The sequence below is a fragment of the Salvelinus alpinus genome, chromosome 17, assembly GCF_045679555.1.
Source record: "Salvelinus alpinus chromosome 17, SLU_Salpinus.1, whole genome shotgun sequence".
NCBI classification, from domain to species: domain Eukaryota; kingdom Metazoa; phylum Chordata; class Actinopteri; order Salmoniformes; family Salmonidae; genus Salvelinus; species Salvelinus alpinus.
In genome coordinates, this window is record NC_092102.1 from 43715666 (window position 1) to 43736075 (window position 20410).

Sequence of the window (20410 nt, forward strand, 5' to 3'; positions counted from 1 at the left end):
AACACCATATAGCCTCTGCTAAGTACAGGACAACACCATATAGCCTCTGCTAAGTACAGGACAACACCATACAGGCTCTGCTAAGTAGAAGACAACACCATACAGGCTCTGCTAAGTAGAGGACAACACCATATAGCCTCTGCTAAGTACAGGACAACACCACATAGCCTCTGCTAAGTACAGGACAACACCATACAGGCTCTGCTAAGTAGAGAACAACATCATACAGGCTCTGCTAAGTAGAGGACAACACCATACAGGCTCTGATAAGTAGAAGACAACACCATATAGCCTCTGATAAGTAGAGGACAACACCATATAGCCTCTGCTAAGTAAAAGACAACACCATACAGGCTCTGCTAAGTAGAGGACAACACCATATAGCCTCTGCTAAGTACAGGACAACACCACATAGCCTCTGCTAAGTACAGGACAACACCATACAGGCTCTGCTAAGTAGAGAACAACATCATACAGGCTCTGCTAAGTAGAGGACAACACCATACAGGCTCTGATAAGTAGAAGACAACACCATATAGCCTCTGATAAGTAGAGGACAACACCATATAGCCTCTGCTAAGTAAAAGACAACACCATACAGGCTCTGATAAGTACAGGACAACACCATACAGGCTCTGCTAAGTAGAGAACAACACCATATAACCTCTGCTTAGTAGAGGACAACACCATATAGCTTATCAGCATATCATGCTCATTTAGGTCAAAGCACTTACACTCAGCATTGCCTGAGTAAAGACGCGTAATGGGGGGGTGGAGGGTGGTCTTTGTCCCCTAAAAAAGATCAGAAGGTAACTTACCCCCCCTGTGTCCCTGTGTTGGCGCGGGACAGCGTTGTAACGGCGGGGGTCTCTTCAGTCCCCGTGTGAACGCTGCTACACCCCCTCCTCTTCAAAACCAAAAGAAAACAAACAACCTGTGCCAGCGTGTCTCAGAAGGATGATGGATGTCTTGTGTACCGCTGTGAGTGTCTTCAGTGAAAACACACAAAAGAGTCAAGACTCCAGAGCTCTTTACAGATACTCTTAATTGTAGCCTGCCACCAGCATCTGAATTTAACTGTGGAGTTACTGAGAGGGGAGCAAAAAAAACAAAGGGGAGAGAGAGAGGAGGAAAGAAAGGCGGGGGCCGGTGCTATAGCCCTTCTCCTTCCCTAGTGTTACAGTAGCTGGAATGTTCCAGCTCAGCCTCTCTCCTCTCTGATAGAATCTCAGCATGTGAGTAGCCCATATTAATATATGTAGCCTTAGAAATAAGGTTAATGAAATCAATAACTTGCTAACATCAGATAACATTAATATATTAGCCATTTCTGAGACTACTTAGATAATTCCTTTGATGATACAGCAGTAGCAATACAAGGATATAACATCTATAGAAGAGACAGGAATGCTTATGGGGCCTCCCCCATGTTGGTACAGTGGCATGCGAAAGTATTCACCCCCCGTAGCATTTTTCCTATTTTGTTGCCTTACAACCTTGAATTAAAATAGATTTTTTTGGGGTTTGTATAATTTGATTTACACAACATGCCTACCACTTTGAAGATGCAAAATATTTTTTCTTGTGAAACAAACAAGAAATAAGACAAAAAAACTGAAAACTTGAGCGTGCATAACTATTCACCCCCTCAAAGTCAATACTTTGTAGAGCCACCTTTTGCAGCAATTACAGCTGCAAGTCTCTTGGAGTATGTCTCTATAAGCTTGGCATATCTAGCCACTGGGATTTTTGCCCATTCTTCAAGGCAAAACTGCTCCAGCTCCTTCAGGTTGGATGGGTTCCGCTGGTGTACAGCAATCTTTAAGTCATGCCACAGATTCTCAATTGGTTTGAGGTTTGGGCTTTGACTAGGCCGTTCCAAGACATTTAAATGTTTCCCCTTAAACCACTCGAGTTTTGCTTTAGCAGTATGCTTAGGATCATTGTCCTGCTAGAAGGTGAACCTCGTTCCCAGTCTCAAATCTCTGGAAGACTGAAACAGGTTTCCCTCAAGATTTTCCCTGTATTTAGCGCCATCCATCATTCCTTCAATTCTGACCAGTTTCCCAGTCCCTGCTGATGAAAACCATCCCCACAGCATGATGCTGCCACCACCATGCTTCACTGTGGGGATGGAGTTCTCGGGGTGATGCGAGGTGTTGGGTTTGCGCCAGACATAGCATTTCCTTGATGGCCAAAAATCTCAATTTTAGTCTCATCTGACCAGAGTACCTTCTTCCATATGTTTGGGGAGTCTCCCACATGCCTTTTGGCAAACACCAAACATGTTTGTTTATTTTTTTCTGGCCACTCTTCCTTAAAGCCCAACTCTGTGGAGTGTACAGCTTAAAGTGGTCCTATGGACAGATACTCCAATCTCCGCTGTGAAGCTTTGCAGCTCCTTCAGGGTTATCTTTGGTCTCTTTGTTGCCTCTCTGATTTTGGTGGGCGGCCCTCTCTTGGCAGGTTTGTTGTGGTGCCATATTCTTTCAATTTTTTAATAAAGAATTTAATGGTGCTCCGTGGGATGTTCAACGTTTTGGATATTTTTTTATAACCCAACCCTGATCTGTACTTCTGTTTGGAGAGCTCCTTGGTCTTCATAGTGTTGCTTGTTTGGTGGTGCCCCTTGCTTAGTGGTGTTGCAGACTCTGGGGCCTTTCAGAACAGGTGTATATATACTGAGATCATGTGACAGATCATGTGACACTTAAATAAAGTCCACCTGTGTGCAATCTAACTAATTATGTGACTTCTGAAGGTAATTGGTTGCACCAGATCTTATTTAGGGGCTTCATAGCGATGGGGGTGAATACGTATGCACGCACCACTTTTCCGTTTTTTATTTTGTATAATTCTTTGAAGCAAGTAATTTTTTTCATTTCACTTCACCAAATAGGACTATTTTGTGTATGTTCGTTACATGAAATTCAAATAAAAATCAATTTAAATTACAGGTTGTAATGCAACAAAATAGGAAAAATGCCAAGGGGGTGAATTGCGGTTCTGTGAGTTGCGGTTCTTGAAACAAACCTGTGCCCCTTTCCCCAACCACCTGTCACCTATTACCGTACCCCGTTCAAAGGCACTTCAATCTTTGTCTCGCCCATTCACCCTCTGAATGACACACGTACACAATCCATGTCTCAATTGTCTCCAAGCTTTCACCTGGTCAATCTATGTCATGGAAAGAGCAGATGTTTGTAATGTTTTCTATACTCATTGTATATTCAGAGCCATATCCCTGTACTGCTTAGAGAATATCTCATGTCAAGTGTTGTGGTTGCAGGTTCACCTGCCTCGTCTAAAGCCTATTATTTTGGGGTGTTGCTATAGGCCACCAAGTGCTAACAGTATCTAAATACTGTGTGTAAAATGCTTGATATGTGGTGTAAACAGAATGGTCTACTTTCTTGTGGACCTGAACATTGACTGGTTTTCATCAAACTGTCTGCTCAACAGGAAGCTTCTTACTGTAACCAGTGCCTGTAATCTGGTTCAGGTTATTAATCAACCTACCAGGGTGTTTACAAACGCTACAGGAACAAGATCATCCACATGTATCGATCACATTTTTACTAATACTGTAGGACTTTGTTCTAAAGCTGTATCTGTACCCATTGGATGCAGTGATCACAATATAGTGGCTATATCCAGGAAAGCCAAATTTCCAACAGCTGGGCCTAAAATAGTGTATAATAGATCATACAAAATATTTTGCTGTGACTCTTATGTGGATGATGTTAAAAAATGTTTTTGGTCTGATATGATTAATAAGGAGAATCCAGACGCCGCACCTGACAAATTTATGAAATTGCTTCTTCCAATTATTGATAAACATGCACCTCTTAAGAAACTGACTTCTAGAACTGGTAGATAGCTCTTTCCTGCAGTCAAATGACCTAGTGGCCTCATGGGTGGAATGTTATTCATATTTTTCATAATTTCATAATTAATAAACAAACAAAAAAATTAAACGCCGAAAATCTGGTGTTTCTATGTCAAACGGTTTTGATATATTTCAGTCTTCTGGAATGTATATAAAGTGTAACATGCTGACCACACCGCCCGCGTCACGTGCGAGAGCATTGCAAAATAAATGTAAACATACATGTTATTCAATCTGTGCACCCACACTGCTCGCACATGTCAACGAGCATCTGCATAGCTAGGCACTAAAATAGAACTTGGTTCTATTTGTAACGCTTGACGCAGTGCAAGTCCAGCCTCTCCAATCTCCTCATTGGTTTTTAGGAGCATATACCCATGTGGGTGATTGAAAGATGAACGGAGGTCCACACTCCAGTTAGTGGTGGTAATGCACCTTAAAGTTGGTTGCCAACCGCCATATAAAATCTGAAGAAGAAGAAGCCTGAAGGAGGAGAGATTACTAGAAACAAACTTGGTTTACCCTTTTATCTGGGGATTAATTGTCAGAGTAGTGTACATTGTCAGAGGACCTTGTGCATTTCAGGTAAAATAACAACCCAATGTTTATATCCCAGGACACATTAGCTAGCAACAGCAAGCTAGCTAAATTGCTATAAATGTTTAATGCTATTTTTGATATTTCAACCTTTGTGTCCTGATCACGTCTGGTGTGGGGGGACAAAATCAACCTGCGTGTCCTGATCACGTCTGGTGTGGGGGGACAAAATCAACCTTCGTGTCCTGATCACGTCTGGTGTGGGGGGACAAAATCAACATGTGTGTCCTGATCACGTCTGGTGTGGGGGGACAAAATCAACATGTGTGTCCTGATCACGTCTGGTGTGGGGGGACAAAATCAACATGTGTGTCCTGATCACGTCTGGTGTGGGGGGACAAAATCAACATGTGTGTCCTGATCACGTTTTGTTTAAGACTACCAATAAACACTCTGTGTGACCCAGATTTAGCCCACTGCAGTAAGGCTCCATGGATTGGTGAGGAATTGAAAAACTGTATGGTTGAAAGAGATGGGGGGGGGAAAGGAGTGGCTAATAAGTCTGGATGCACATCTGACTCAACAAAAATAAGAAATTGTATTATTATGAAGCCAAGATCAATTATATATACATTTTTGAGTATATTAAATGAAATGATGGTCAGAAAGACAAATTCAACTCCATCTTTCATCGAATCAGATGGTTTATTCATCACAAAACCATTTGATGTTGCCAATTATTTTAATGATTACTTCATTGGCAAAGTGGGCACACTTAGGCAGGAAATGCCAAAAATGAACAGTGAGCCATTGTATTCATGCATAAATAATGAAAGAAAAGCATTGTAGGTTTGAATTTTGTAAAGTTAGTGTTGGGGAGGTGGAAAAATGATTGTTATCGAATGACAAACCTCCTGGCATTGACAACTTAGATGGAAAGTTACTGAGGATGGTAGCAGACACCTATCAGTCATATCGTTAATCTCAAACCAAATGTTATTTGTCACGTGTCAAATACAACAGGTTACTGTAAAATGCTTACTTACAAGCCATTAACCAACAATGCAGTTCAAGAAATAGAGTTAAGAAAATATTCCCGTGCGGTAGCAGAGAGAACAGTCTATGACTTGGGTGTCTGGAGTCTTTGACAATTTGTTGGGCCTTCCTCTGACACCACCTAGTATAGAGGCCCTGGATGGCAGGAAGCTTGGCCCCAGTGATGTACTGGGCCGTATGCATTACCCTATGTAGCGCCTTGCGGTCTTGCGGTCGGAGGCCGAGTAGTTGCCATACCAGGCAGTGATGCAACCGGTCAGGATGCTCTCGATGGTGCAGCTGCAGAACTTTTTGAGGGACCCATGCCAAATATTTTCGTTGAGAAAAAAAAGAAGCCAAATCTTTCCCCTTTTGAGGGACCCATGCCAAATCTTTTCGTTGAGAAAAAAAAAAGCCAAATCTTTCCCTTTTTGAGGGACCCATGCCAAATCTTTTCAGTCTCCTGAGGGGGAAAATGTGTTGTTGTGCCCTCTTCACGACTGTCTTGGTATGTTTGGACCATGATAGTTCGTTGGTGATGTGGACACCAAGGAACTTGAAACTCTCAACCCCCTCCACTACAGCCCCATCGATGTTAACGGGGGCCTGTTCGACCCTCCTTTTCCTGTAGTCCACGATCAGTTCCTTTGTCTTGCTCACATTGAGTCTACAGTCTAGAGGAAGGTGTTTACTGTTTCTAACAGCAGACCTATCATCTTGCTGCCAGCTCTTAGCAAACTGTTGGAAAACATTTTGTTTGACCAAATACAACACTATTTCTCTGTAAGCTTGACAACAGACTTTCAGCATGCTTATAGAGAAGGGCACTCAACTATGTACTGCACTGACACTAATGATTAATTGAAGGAAATGTATAATAATAGCATAGTGGGAGCTGTTAGAGTTCAGTGCAGCCTTTGATATTATTGACCATATGTTTTATAGCTTTTCAACCTCTGCAATAGTTTGGATTCAGAGCTACACTAGATATACAAAAGTATGTGAACACCCCTTCAAATTAGTGGATTCGGCTAGTTCAGCCACACCCGTTGCTGACGGGTGTATAAAATCGAGCACACGGCCATGCAATCTCCATAGACAAACATTGGCAGTAGAATAGCCTCACTGAAAAGCTCAGTGACTTTCAACGTGGCACCGTCATAGAATGCCACCTGTCCAACCAGTCAGTTCATCAAATTTCTGCCCTGCTAGAGCTGCCCCGATAAACTGTAAGTGCTGTTATTTTGTAGTGGAAATGTCTAGGAGCCACAACGGCTCAATCATCTGTCCTCGGTTGCAACACTCACTACCAAGTTCCAAACTGCCTCTAGAAGCAACGTCAGCACAAGAACTGTTAGTCGGGAGCTTCATGAAATGGTTTTCCATGGCCGTGCGGCTGCACACAAGCCTAAGATCACCACGCGCAATGCCAAGAATCAGCTGGGGTGGTGTAAAGCTCGCCGCCATTGGACTCTGGAGCAGTGGAAACACGTTCTCTGAAGTGATGAATCACGCTTCACCATCTGGCAGTCCGACGGACGAATCTGGGTTTGGCGGATGCCAGGAGAATCCATACAGAAATGTTTTGTCCAGATTGGTGTGGAAGGAAGAGTGGAGGCTGTTATTACAGCAAATGGGGAACCAACTCCATATTAATGCCCATGATTTTGGAATGAGATGTTCGACTAACAGGTGTCCACATTCTTTTGGTCATGTAGTGTATCTATCTAATAGAACTCAGAGATTTTTTTTTATGGAAACTTCTCTAATGTCAAACATGTAGTGTCAGGTGTACCACAGGGCAGCTCTCTAGGCCTTCTATTCTTTTATATTTTTACCAATGACCTGCCACTGGCATTAAACAAAGCCTGTGTGTCCATGTATGCTGATGATTCAACCATATAAGTGTCAGCAAATACAGCTACTACAGTCACAAAAAAACATTAACAAGGAGTTGCAGTCAGTTCACTCCCCTATTTGACCTAGATATTGTGTGTGTATGTATTGATATATAGGCTATGTTTGCCATTTTTAAAATGATATAGTTCTTTCCTTGAGTTGTTCTTGTTTATTAATGTTCTGTATTATGTCATGTTTCATGTTTTGTGTGCGAACCTATAACACCTTTAGTTTGTCTGAATTTGTGGGTTTTACGCACCAGCCAAGCTTCTGGGAGAGCGCCATGGTTCTCTTTTGATATGTTTTGTGTGAACCCCAGGAAGAGTAGTCTTTCACAACAGCTAATGAGGATCTGAGTAAAATACCAAAATACCCTCCCCTCCCCTCTCCTCTCACACTACTACAGTCCTACTCTACTCTCTCTGTCCTCTCAAGGATCATCCTCTCACCACAATACCCTCTTCTCTAACGTTGGGTACTTCAGTACCCTCTCACTTTCTGTCTGTCTCCACCTCTCTCATCTGTTCTTTTCTCTCACTAAGTCTCATCTCCACCTCTCTCACAACATCTCTCACCTTCTCACAAAGATTGAAGTACTTTGCTAGAATAGAAAACCTTCTATCACTAGCTACACCTTTACTCTAGTACTTCACCTCTCTGCTCTTAAAGATTCATACATTCTCTCAAACATTCTCCTCTCATCCTTTCTCTCCTTGTCTTCCTCACTCTACTTCACCCCCCCCACTCTCTCTCATTACTTTTCCCTTCATCTTTCAACATCTCTCCATTTCCACGCTCCCTTTCTTTAGTGTTCTGCACTTATCCTTCCACACTTATAAAAAACAGCCTCTGGTCTGTTTTCTCTCCTCTTCTCTACATTTTTAACTGTTAAAACATCATTTCACTTGTTCTATCTCTATCAGTCTAACATCCACATCCCCTTACACACTCTCGGGTGAATGGGTGACCTAGACAGCATCTATGTGTGTTTTCTTTTGTGTTGGTGTACATGTGGGTATGAGTATGTTTGTATTGGGTGTGAGAATGACATGTAGCTATGATCGATACTAGCTTGTGTAATATCAATCTGTTTATGCAAGAGTTGGGTATATAATGCAGTCCTCTCCCTCTCTCTCTCTCCCCTTCGATGGCACACTGTGGAATTTCACCCAATAGATATGGGAGTTTATCAAAATTGGATTTGTTTTCAAATTCTTTGTGGGTCTGTGTAATCTGAGGGAAATATGTGTCTCTAATATGGTCATACATTTAGAAGGAGGTTAGGAAGTGCAGCTCAGTTTCCACCTCATTTTGTGGGCAGTGTGCACATAGCCTGTCTTCTCTTGAGAGCCAGGTCTGCCTACGACGGCCTCTCTAATAGCAAGACTATGCTCACTGAGTCTGTACATATTCAAAGCTTTCCTTAATTTTGGGTCAAATCAAATCAAACATTATTTGCCACATGCGCCGAATACAACAAGTGTAGACTTTACCGTGAAATGCTTACTTACAAGCACTTAACCAACAGTGTAGTTCAAGAAGAAGAAAATATTTACCAAGTAGACTAAAATAAAAAGTAATAATAAAAAGTAACACAATAACAATAACGAGGCTATATACAGAGGGCACCGGTACCGAGTCAGTGTGCAGGGGTACAGGCTAGTTGAGGTAATCTGTACATATAGGTGGGGGCGAAGTGACTATGCATAGGTAACAAACAACAGTGAGTAGCAGCAGTGTACAAAAAGAGGGGGGGGTCAATGTAAATTGTCCGGTGGCGATTTTATGAATTGTTCAGCAGTCTTATGGCTTGGGGGTAGAAGCTGTTGAGGAGCCTTTTGGTTCTAGACTTGGCGCTCCGGTACCACTTGCCGTGCGGTAGCAGAGAAAACAGTCTATAACTTGGGTGACTGGAGTCTGACAATTTTATGGTCAGTCACAGGGGTCAGGTATTCCGCCACTGTATACTCTCTGTTTAGGGCCAAATAGCATTCCAGTTTGCTATGTTTTTTGGTAAATTCTTTCCAATGTGTCAAGTAGATATTTTTTTGCTTTCTCATGATTTGTCTAATTGTGTTGCTGTTGCTGTCTTGGGGCTATGTGGGGTCTGTTTGTGTTTGTGAACAGAGCCCCAGGACCAGCTTGCTTAGGGGACTCTTCTCTAGGTTCATCTCTCTCTAAGTGATGGCTTTGTTATGAAAGGTTTGGGATTCACTTCCTTTTAGGTGGTTGTAGATTTTAACGTCTATTTTCTGGATTTTGATAATTAGCGGGTATCGGCCTAATTCTGCTCTGAATGAATTATTTGGTGTTTTACGTTGTACACAGAAGACTTTTTGCTGAATTCTGCATGCAGCATCTCAACTTGGTGTTTGTCCCATTTTGTGAATTATTGGTTGGTGAGCGGACCCCAAACCTGACATTCATAAAGGGCAATGGGTTCTATAACTGATTCAAGTATTTTTAGCCAGATCCTAACTGGTATGTTGAATTTGATGTTCCTTTTGATGGCATATAAGGCCCTTCTTGCCTTGTCTCTCAGATCGTTCACAGCTTTGTGGAAGTTACCTGTGGCGCTGATGTTTAGGCCGAGGTATGTATAGTTTTTTGTGTGCTCTAGGGCAATGGTGTCCAGATGGAATTTTTATTTCCCCCAACACCGCCTTCCATCAATTTTTATAGCAGACCCTCATGCCAAATTGAGTTAAAAGCTTTTTGAAATCAACAAAGCATGAGAAGACTTTGTTTTGGTTTGTTTGTTTGTCAATTAGGGTGTGCAAGGTGAATATGTGGTCTGTCGTACCTCTATCCTCCTCCTCCGTCTATCCTGCTCCTCCCTCTCTCTCTCTATCTTCTGTCTCTCTCACATTGACACTTTGAAGGCCTTGGTCAATAGTTAACAACTCAATGTTGTGTCAGTTGCTCAAGCGGTGTGTGTTTAAGTGCCTGCCTGTTGTGTAGGGTGCTACCATGTGGACAGGCATTTGACTGTAATACCTTATGGCAGTCAGAGACAAATATTTGGGAAAATACAAATGACATTTGGGATATTGATTAAAAACAAACATCCATGAGTGGATTTGTGTTGTTGTTGCTCTGAGGGATGCTGGGAAAAAGGGGTGGAGCCCTGAGTGTAGAGCGTGGGGGTGTCCTGGGGGAGCGCCTGTTGGAGAGTTCAAAGGGCATCTCTCCATAGTAAAAACAGGAAATACCAACACAGCGTTCACATCGGAGAGGAGCACAGGGAAAAAAAAGTCCGAATCGCCTCCACTGACGGAGAGTTTACATAGGGGAACGCACATAAATACATACACACTGTATATACATACATATGGATGTAGTGTCTTTCATGACCATGGCCAAACACTCAACAAATTATTATTAAATAACTGGTTGTCACGTTCGTTTGTAGAGATGGACCAAGGCTCAGCGAATGTAGAGTTCCACATGCTTTATTAATAGAGAAACTTAACAAAACAAGAAAGGAACAAACCGTGACTACAGAGGTGCACTAACTCCAAACAATATCCCACAAAACACAGGTGGAAAAAAATGCTACTTAAATATGATCCCCAATTAGAGACAACAATAGCCAGCTGCCTCTAATTGGGAATCATACTGAAACACCAACATAGAAAAACTAAACTAGAACCCCACATAGAAAATATAAACTAGACTAACCCCCCTAGTCACGCCCTGACCTACTCTACCATAGAAAATAAAGGCTTTCTATGGTCAGGACGTGACACTGGTTCCACTGCCTTTTGTTCTGTTTACTCAACTCCTCCTGCCTAGAGCGTCAGAACTACTCACAGACATAAGCCCTGTTTAGACCTGGTTCTAACATGCTGCCTTTGTCCTGATCTTGTCCACATTCTGATTGTGCCCACATTTTTAGACAAGTGTAGATGATTAAAAGACGCATTGTGATCAGATTGTGACAGACTGGGAGGAAGGGAGGGGGTTGTGGAAACATTGCTCCTCTATGGGGTGGGCTGTCCTGGGATGAGCTCATGTCCACACTTGTAAGGTGTGTGTGTGTGTGTGTGTGTGTGTGTGTGTGGGGGGGGGGGGGGGTACAGTGCTATCACAGTGATTTGATTAGGGAACAGAGGACACACACACCATCCATCTGTCTGGACCCTCAGACATCCAGACATGCCATTCACATTGATAAGGTATATGGCAGAATGTGCCGTACTGTATAGGATAGGTAGAGTACATACACAGCCATTACACACGAACAAACAGACATTCAGAGTCATGTAACTCTGGTGAGTGAGTAGACAGAGGGACAGTACAGCATTTGACCTCTGTGTTTTACCACAAATGGGAAAATGCATTAGGAACATCATCATGCATCATCATGCTGGCAGGCTTTGATAGTAAGGACCATGCAGTGGAGTGCCCCCAGTCAACAAGCACACGTCTGCCATGCCATGGGCTCAGATGATCAGATGTCTACTGTGTTTAGTGTGGAACAGCTGCATAGCCACACCACCTCCTTTCAGATGTGTGGAAGTGTCAGCAGGCCATGCTCATTTCAGCCTCGATTACAGCTATTACACAGTCAGAGGGAAACCTGGCGGGATGAAATGATTATTCTCAGAGCTGAGGAACCAGACCAACCGGTGTGTGTTTGTGTGTGTTTGTGTGTGTATGTGTATGTGTATGTTTGTGTGTGTGTGGGCTGCGCCCTTGTCTGTCAGTTGGCGGTCACACAGGTGAGGTGTGTGTGTTGAGTGAGACGGGACTGTAGTCCCGACCAGTCTGCTCATCACAGGGAGGGAAGTGCCTCACCCAGCCAGTCGGCAGGCCAGTGGGCAGTGGCTAGCCACCAGCCAGTCGTCAGGCCAGTGGGCAGTGGCTAGCCACCAGCCAGTCGTCAGGCCAGTGGGCAGTGGCTAGCCACCAGCCAGTCGTCAGGCCAGTGGGCAGTGGCTAGCCACCAGCCAGTCGTCAGGCCAGTGGGCAGTGGCTAGCCACCAGCCAGTCGTCAGGCCAGTGGGCAGTGGCTAGCCACCAGCCAGTCGTCAGGCCAGTGGCTAGCCACGAGGCAGTTTCCATCTGTACCTCATTATTACTTGGTAGATGAGAGCAGCCATATGGAAAGTGATTGAGGTCTGCTCTGGGCTTTTCTATAGGATCTTATTGAGCAGAGCTAGCCAGCAGCTGGAGGGGGGGTGGGGGGGGGTGGAGGAAGTGAGCGCATAGGGATGACTGTGAGTTAATGAGGGACCTCATGTCATTCATTAGGAAGGGGAGGCTTATAATACAAAATGAAATGAAACTAAACAAAGGAAACCAATAAAACCCAGATGAAACGGTTCTGTCTGGATGGTAGATGGTAGTATGGGACGAAGGGGCCTACAGTGTGTCTCTCTGGATGGTGGTGCAGTACCAGAGGGAAGGGTTACAGCACCAGCCAGTCCCAGATCACGTGCCTTGTGGGCTGCTTTGTTCTGCTTTTGGAGCCTCCTCTCCTCCTCTAATCCTGTTTGGCTAAGCACTGCCTGCAGACAAAAGCATACAGTGTCCCCACTGCCCAGCCACTAACACCGGGGAAAATTCACACTCCTTTTCTCAGGACTTTTTTCACTCATCTTCTCCCTCTCTCTATGCATCCCCCCTCTTCAGCTGTCCCCATCCTCCCGAGGGAGTTCACGGTTATTCATCCTAACACAGTCGGTCCGGGCTTCCATAGTGGAGAGCTTTTCACTCAAAACTTTACATCTCTGAAAACAAAGCCCAATGACAGGCATGAGCTTTAGAACAGGGTGGAACTGGACTTAGTGCTGAGAGTGAGAGAGAGAGAAAGCCAATTGAATTAGAGAGAGAGAGAGAGAGAGAGAGAGAGAGAGAGAGAGAGAGAGAGAGAGAGAGAGAGAGAGTGTATATTCCAGTATATTCTCATCCTGTTTGTGAGTGGGTTCTGTTCTGCCTGCGGTTATTGTTGGACCAGAGGGTGAATACCACAGCATGGGGAGTGGTCCTGATCTGACCATGCTTACACACCTATGGACCTCAAGGACCACTCTCAAAGCTCTCAACCACACTGACCAGTCTCCTCCCTATGAACCGTGTGACCATTCACCCTCACACCCATTCTGACCCTAACGACCACTCACACCCCCATGGACCACACTGTTCGCAACAAGAGGGATCAAAATGGCCAATCGTATTGCTGAAACACTATCTATCCCATCTAAACCATCTAGCCTAATGGTCCTACAGCAGGACAGAGAGAGGCAGGGGAAGAGAGAGAGGCAGGGGAAGAGAGAGCAACAGGGGGTTTGGAAAAGGGGGGGAAATGGAGAAAGGGAAGGTGGTGGGAAAAGGGGACGAGGGCATCCTAAAGAGATTTGTCATGGGAAAGCTGAGCAAAGAATTTCAAATTACTTTGAAATTCCTGCTTTTTGGAATGCATATGCAAAGCCTGAAAGCTTTGTTTGCATGTGTGTGTGTGTGTATGTGTGCGTGCGTGCGCATGTGTGTGTGTGTGTTTGTTGCATGTGTTGTACGACTGCACAGTCAAAATGCTGTTGTTTTGCTCCAAACCCTTACCCGGGTCAGGTTACCTCACAGGCTACAAAGCCTTTGACCCCTGAACCCAGACTAACCCCATGGAACCCTAACCCTCTGAAACATGACCCCACAGCACCCATGTGGTTCTGCTCAGAGTCATGTCAAATTCTAGAACTCTTTATTCAGGCCAATCAAAAACTGGAGGATGAGGAGTGAGAGGAGCAGGAAGAGTAGGGGAGGGGGAGGAGGAGCAGGAGGAGGGGGAGTAGGGGAGGGGGAGGAGGAGCAGGACGAAGAAGAGGAGGAGGAGCAGGACGAGGGGGAGCAGGAGGAGTGGGAGGAGGATGAAGAGGAGGAGGAGGAGCAGGAGGAGGAGGAGCAGGAGGACGAAGAGGAGGAGGAGGCGGAATAATAGAGGAATAATAAATCCCTGCTAGGGGGAAATACAGGTTTTAACTAATTAAACAACAACGAATGTGATCTACATGATCAATCTGTGTGTGTTAAATAAAAAGTGGGTCATGTGAACCTAACTTACAGCTAAAACATGTAAAGAAAACAATCCAATGTTATTTGCTGCCTAGACTTCACTGCAAATGACACTCAAGACTTGAGAAAAAACCCACTAATATTGCAGTTAGCCATGACAGCCTTTATAATAGAACACTTGTTACCATGACAGCCTTTATAATAGAACGCTTGTTACTATGACAGCCTTTATAATAGAATGCTTGTTACCATGACAGCCTTTATAATAGAACGCTTGTTACCATGACAGCCTTTATAATAGAACGCTTGTTACCATGACAGCCTTTATAATAGAACGCTTGTTACCATGACAGCCTTTATAATAGAACACTTTGTTACCATGACAGCCTTTATAATAGAACGCTTGTAACCATGACATCCTTTATAATAGAACGATTGTTACCATGACAGCCTTCATAATAGAACGCTTGTTACCATGACAGCCTTTATAATAGAACGCTTGTTACCATGACAGTCTTTATAATAGAATGCTTGTTACCATGACAGCCTTTATAATAGAACGCTTGTTACCATGACAGCCTTTATAATAGAACACTTGTTACCATGACAGCCTTTATAATAGAACGCTTGTTACCATGACATCCTTTATAATAGAACGCTTGTTACCATGACAGCCTTTATAATAGAACGCTTGTTACCATGACAACCTTTATAATAGAACGCGTGTTACCATGACAGCCTTTATAATAGAACGCTTGTTACCATGACAGCCTTTATAATAGAACGCTTGTTACCATGACAGCCTTTATAATAGAACGCTTGTTACCATGACAACCTTTATAATAGAACGCGTGTTACCATGACAGCCTTTATAATAGAACGCTTGTTACCATGACAACCTTTATAATAGAACGCGTGTTACCATGACAGCCTTTATAATAGAACGCTTGTTACCATGACCGCCTTTATAATAGAACGCTTGTTACCATGACAGCCTTTATAATGGAACGCTTGTTACCATGACAGCCTTTATAATAGAACGCTTGTTACCATGACAGCCTTTATAATAGAACACTTGTTACCATGACAGCCTCTATAATAGAACGCTTGTTACCATGACAGCCTTTATAATAGAACACTTGTTACCATGACAGCCTTTACAATATAATGCTTGTTACCATGACAGCCTTTATAATAGAACACTTGTTACCATGATAGCCTTTATAATAGAACACTTGTTACCATGACAGCCTTTATAATAGAACACTTGTTACCATGACAGCCTTTATAATAGAACGCTTGTTACCATGACAGCCTTCATAATAGAACGCTTGTTACCATGACAGCCTTTATAATAGAACACTTGTTACCATGACAGCCTTTATAATAGAACACTTGTTACCATGACAGCCTCTATAATAGAACGCTTGTTACCATGACAGCCTTTATAATAGAACACTTGTTACCATGACAGCCTTTATAATAGAACACTTGTTACCATGACAGCCTGTATAATAGAACGCTTGTTACCATGACAGCCTTTATAATAGAATGCTTGTTACCATGACAGCCTTTATAATAGAATGCTTGTTACCATGACAGCCTTTATAATAGAACGCTTGTTACCATGACAGCCTTTATAATAGAACACTTGTTACCATGACAGCCTTTATAATAGAACACTTGTTACCATGACAGCCTTTATAATAGAACACTTGTTACCATGACAGCCTCTATAATAGAACGCTTGTTACCATGACAGCCTTTATAATAGAACACTTGTTACCATGACAGCCTTTATAATAGAACGCTTGTTACCATGACAGCCTGTATAATAGAACGCTTGTTACCATGACAGCCTTTATAATAGAATGCTTGTTACCATGACAGCCTTTATAATAGAATGCTTGTTACCATGACAGCCTTTATAATAGAACACTTGTTACCATGACAGCCTTTATAATAGAACACTTGTTACCATGACAGCCTAATAATAGAACACTTGTTACCATGACAGCCTTTATAATAGAACACTTGTTACCATGACAGCCTTTATAATAGAACACTTTGTTACCATGACAGCCTTGATAATAGAACGCTTGTTACCATGACAGCCTTTATAATAGAACACTTGTTACCATGACAGCCTCTATAATAGAACACTTGTTACCATGACAGCCTTTATAATAGAACACTTGTTACCATGACAGCTTTGATAATAGAACGCTTGTTACCATGACAGCCTTTATAATAGAACACTTGTTACCATGACAGCCTCTATAATAGGACACTTGTTACCATGACAGCCTTTATAATAGAACACTTGTTACTATGACAGCCTTTATAATAGAACGCTTGTTACCATGACAGCCTTTATAATAGAACACTTGTTACCATGACAGCCTTTATAATAGAACGCTTGTTACCATGACAGCCTTTATAATAGAACGCTTGTTACCATGACAGCCTTTATAATAGAACGCTTGTTACCATGACAACCTTTATAATAGAATGCTTGTGACCATGACAGCCTTTATAATAGAACGCTTGTTACCATGACAGCCTTTATAATAGAACACTTGTTACCATGACATCCTTTATAATAGAACGCTTGTTACCATGACAGCCTTTATAATTGAACGCTTGTTACCATGACAGCCTTTATAATAGAATGCTTGTGACCACACACATCTAAATATTGCACTTGGGGAAAAAACATCTTAATGTAGAAATATAATAAAACTAACAGGCATTCTATTTTTGCTCTATTATAGTGGCCACTATAGACATCAATCAGGTGCAAAAATAACGTTAACTGAGGAAACATTTTTATAATCCCCCCTCACTCACATGTGTTACTGTCAAGTTCAACACAACAAAAGCAATATCTTTGGGCGACACTGCACATTATTACATTGTAAACGTTCTGCCTGTGGACATGTGTTCTACAACGTGCCAGCAAACGTGAGAAAGAGGGAAAGTGGTGTTCCTTTCACCTCTATAGTGGCATCCAGTTTAAGCCAGGCCCAGCTCCAGCTACACTTGATCCCTGAATCCACTTGTTTAATAAGCAACGCCTCATTTACACCTAATTCTCTCCTTCTGAAAATGAACCACATTCTGTAGAGGGAAAACATTAGTTCACAGATAGTGGTTAGTTTGTTAACTAGTGAACATTTCACACAGATTGCCAGGGTCCAGTAAGTAACTCATGTGTTATAACTTGAACGGCAAGGAGGCGTATACCAGTTAATACTATAGCGAATTGGTTAGGTTACTAATGTTAGCTCATCTGATGTTGTATAGTTAGCTAGCTAACGTTAACTGTCTGACTTTATAAGCAAGCTAATGTTCACACCATAAACTAAATTATTTGATCAGATAAGTTGGCTAATGTTGCTCAACATTTCTCTGGCTAGCTAACGAAGAATTTGATCCAGCTAACAAGATACTTAACAATGCTAATACTTGTTCCACCACACTTTCTCCCTCACCTCAGACTTTCAAAATACCAGTAGTTTTTTGGTTACAGCTCATGAAGTACGCTTCATCACGTTCTCATCCTTGGCTCCGTAGTCAGGCTTCTCACCTAATGTTACCTCTTAATTATTGTTCAGGGGACACGCTGCTGTAACTGGTAAGCTGCCTTTCCAGAGCGCGCGCTGATGCTGTAACTAGTAAGTTGGTTCTCTTCTTTCTTCAGTCGCGTGCTGCGCTGCATTCTGTTGTTTTGTGAACAGCCAGTACCGCTCCAAACGCATATCACTTGTTCGCTTACAGCCAGTAGTGATCCAACCCCCCCCCCTTCCTAAACTTTTCTCATTGGATCTACACGAACCACATAGGTCACCTATTTTGGATTTAAAACCGCGAATTTTGCCGAAAGGTGACTAGTTTGCATCCCTGAAGGAGGGGAAGGAGAAGGAGGAGGGAGAGGTGGGGGAGGAAAAGGACCACAAGGAGGAGGAGAAGGAGGGGAAGGAGGAGGCAGGGAGGAGGACGACCAGGAAAAGGAAAACTAGAGGGAGGAAGACGAGGAGGAAGAGGAGCAAGAGGAGGAGGATGAGGAGACGGGGAGGAGGACAAGGAGGAGGAGGAGAAGGAAGGGGAGTAGGATGAGGAGGGAGAGGAGCAGGAGGGGCAGAAGAAGGAGGACGAGGAGCAGGCGGAGGAGGAGGTTAAGTTAAGAGCCTTTAGAACGCTTGGCTAACTCAATATGGACACGGAGAGACACATTGAGTTAGCAGTCAGCGAGTTCCAACCCAACAGAACAGAACTCACACTCCATTTGTGGCTAGAGACGTCACATCCTCACAACACTCAACGCCTTAACATCTATCTCTGTCACTGTAGGGCAGCCAATGACAGATATGGTGTCACACACACACACACACACACACACACACACACACACACACACACACACACACACACACACACACACACACACACACACACACACACACACACACACACACACACACACACACACACACACACACATTCACACTGACGACTGGGTACAGTTGCATTCTCCATTTATCTTATGTCTTTGCTTCTAAGACATACTGTATAAAAACAGAGGATTAAAGGACGAGAAGAGGGGAAGAAGACTGGTTTTCTGTGTGGGGACAGAAGGGGACTTCTAGGCTTTTTGGGATGGTGCCATCGTGGCTTGGCCGGAAACTAGACTGGGTGGAATTTTGTGTTGTGTAAACAGAACATAAACAGAACCAGTTCAGTAGTTCTGGATGGAGTGGTGCCATTAGAGTAGGCATCCCCTGACAATGACATACTGTAGACTCTCGTTGTCACCACCCCGTTAGTCTATAGAGCCAGCAGGCAGGAGGTATGATACCTAATGACATACTGTAGACTCTCGTTGTCACCACCCCGTTAGTCTATAGAGCCAGCAGGCAGGAGGTGTGATACCTAATGACATACTGTAGACTCTCGTTGTCACCACCCCGTTAGTCTATAGAGCCAGCAGGCAGGAGGTATGATACCTAATGACATACTGTAGACTCTCGTTGTCACCACCCCGTTAGTCTATAGAGCCAGCAGGCAGGAGGTATGATACCTAATGACATACTGTAGACTCTCGTTGTCACCACCCCGTTAGTCTATAGAGCCAGCAGGCAGGAGGTATGATACCTAATGACATACTGTAGACTCTCGTTGTCACCACCCCGTTAGTCTATAGAGCCAGCAGGCAGGAGGTGTGATACCTAATGACATACTGTAGACTCTCGTTGTCACCACCCCGTTAGTCTATAGAGCCAGCAGGCAGGAGGTATGATACCTAAACTACACAACCATCAACCATCTAATAACCATCAACCATTCAACAACCATGAAAATAAACATAAATAAATACAGAACTACATGCATGATACAGAGCTGTGTGGAAACTGTGCCAGCCCTGCTCTGCCAGCCCTGCTCTCCCCTGCCAGCCCTGCTCTGCCAGCCCTGCTCTGCCCTGCCAGAGAAAAGGAGTGAAAGAGAAATAGAGAAATCTCTCTTTCATTTAACAGCTCTGCTCACTAGTAGTGCAGCAACTGAGATGGACAACCAAGCAGTAGAACAGAGACCCTGGGAGATGATGTCCCCACTATGCAACTGTCCCACAGTAAGAGTGTGTGTTTTAAACAGGGAGGGTTTCCGTTTTGAAGCGTCTGTTGTAACGGCTCATTTAGGTTGATCTGGTGAGGAATGCTTCACCATAAACACACCTAAATCCCACTAAGAAGCCTCCTGGCATGGCAACCTGTTTCAGTCCCGTCCCATCAGGTCCCTGTCTACAAGCCATGCCATATGCCAACTGATGCCCATTAGCTGCCCAACATACGTACGCACGCACGCACGCACGCACGCAGGCGCACACACACACACACACACACACACACACACACACACACACACACACACACACACACACACACACACACACACACACACACACACACACACACACACACACACACACACACACACACACACACACACACACACACACACACACATACATAAAGAGAA

The 20410-nt window shown here is 43.5% G+C and overlaps 1 protein-coding gene across 4 annotated transcripts in view; it reads right to left on the reverse strand.

The window, feature by feature from the left end:
- The window catches only part of LOC139542996 (rho GTPase-activating protein 39-like), a 151969-nt gene that overhangs the window by 45191 nt on the left and 86368 nt on the right, over nt 1-20410 (reverse strand). Inside the window, exon 1 of one of the 4 annotated variants that reach the window (XM_071349054.1) lies at nt 819-1130. The exons of the other annotated variants lie outside the window; for them this stretch is intronic. The gene's annotated coding sequence lies outside the window, so the exon portion shown is untranslated. Of the gene's footprint in view, nt 1-818; nt 1131-20410 lie in introns of those variants that run through there. 4 annotated transcript variants of the gene reach the window in all.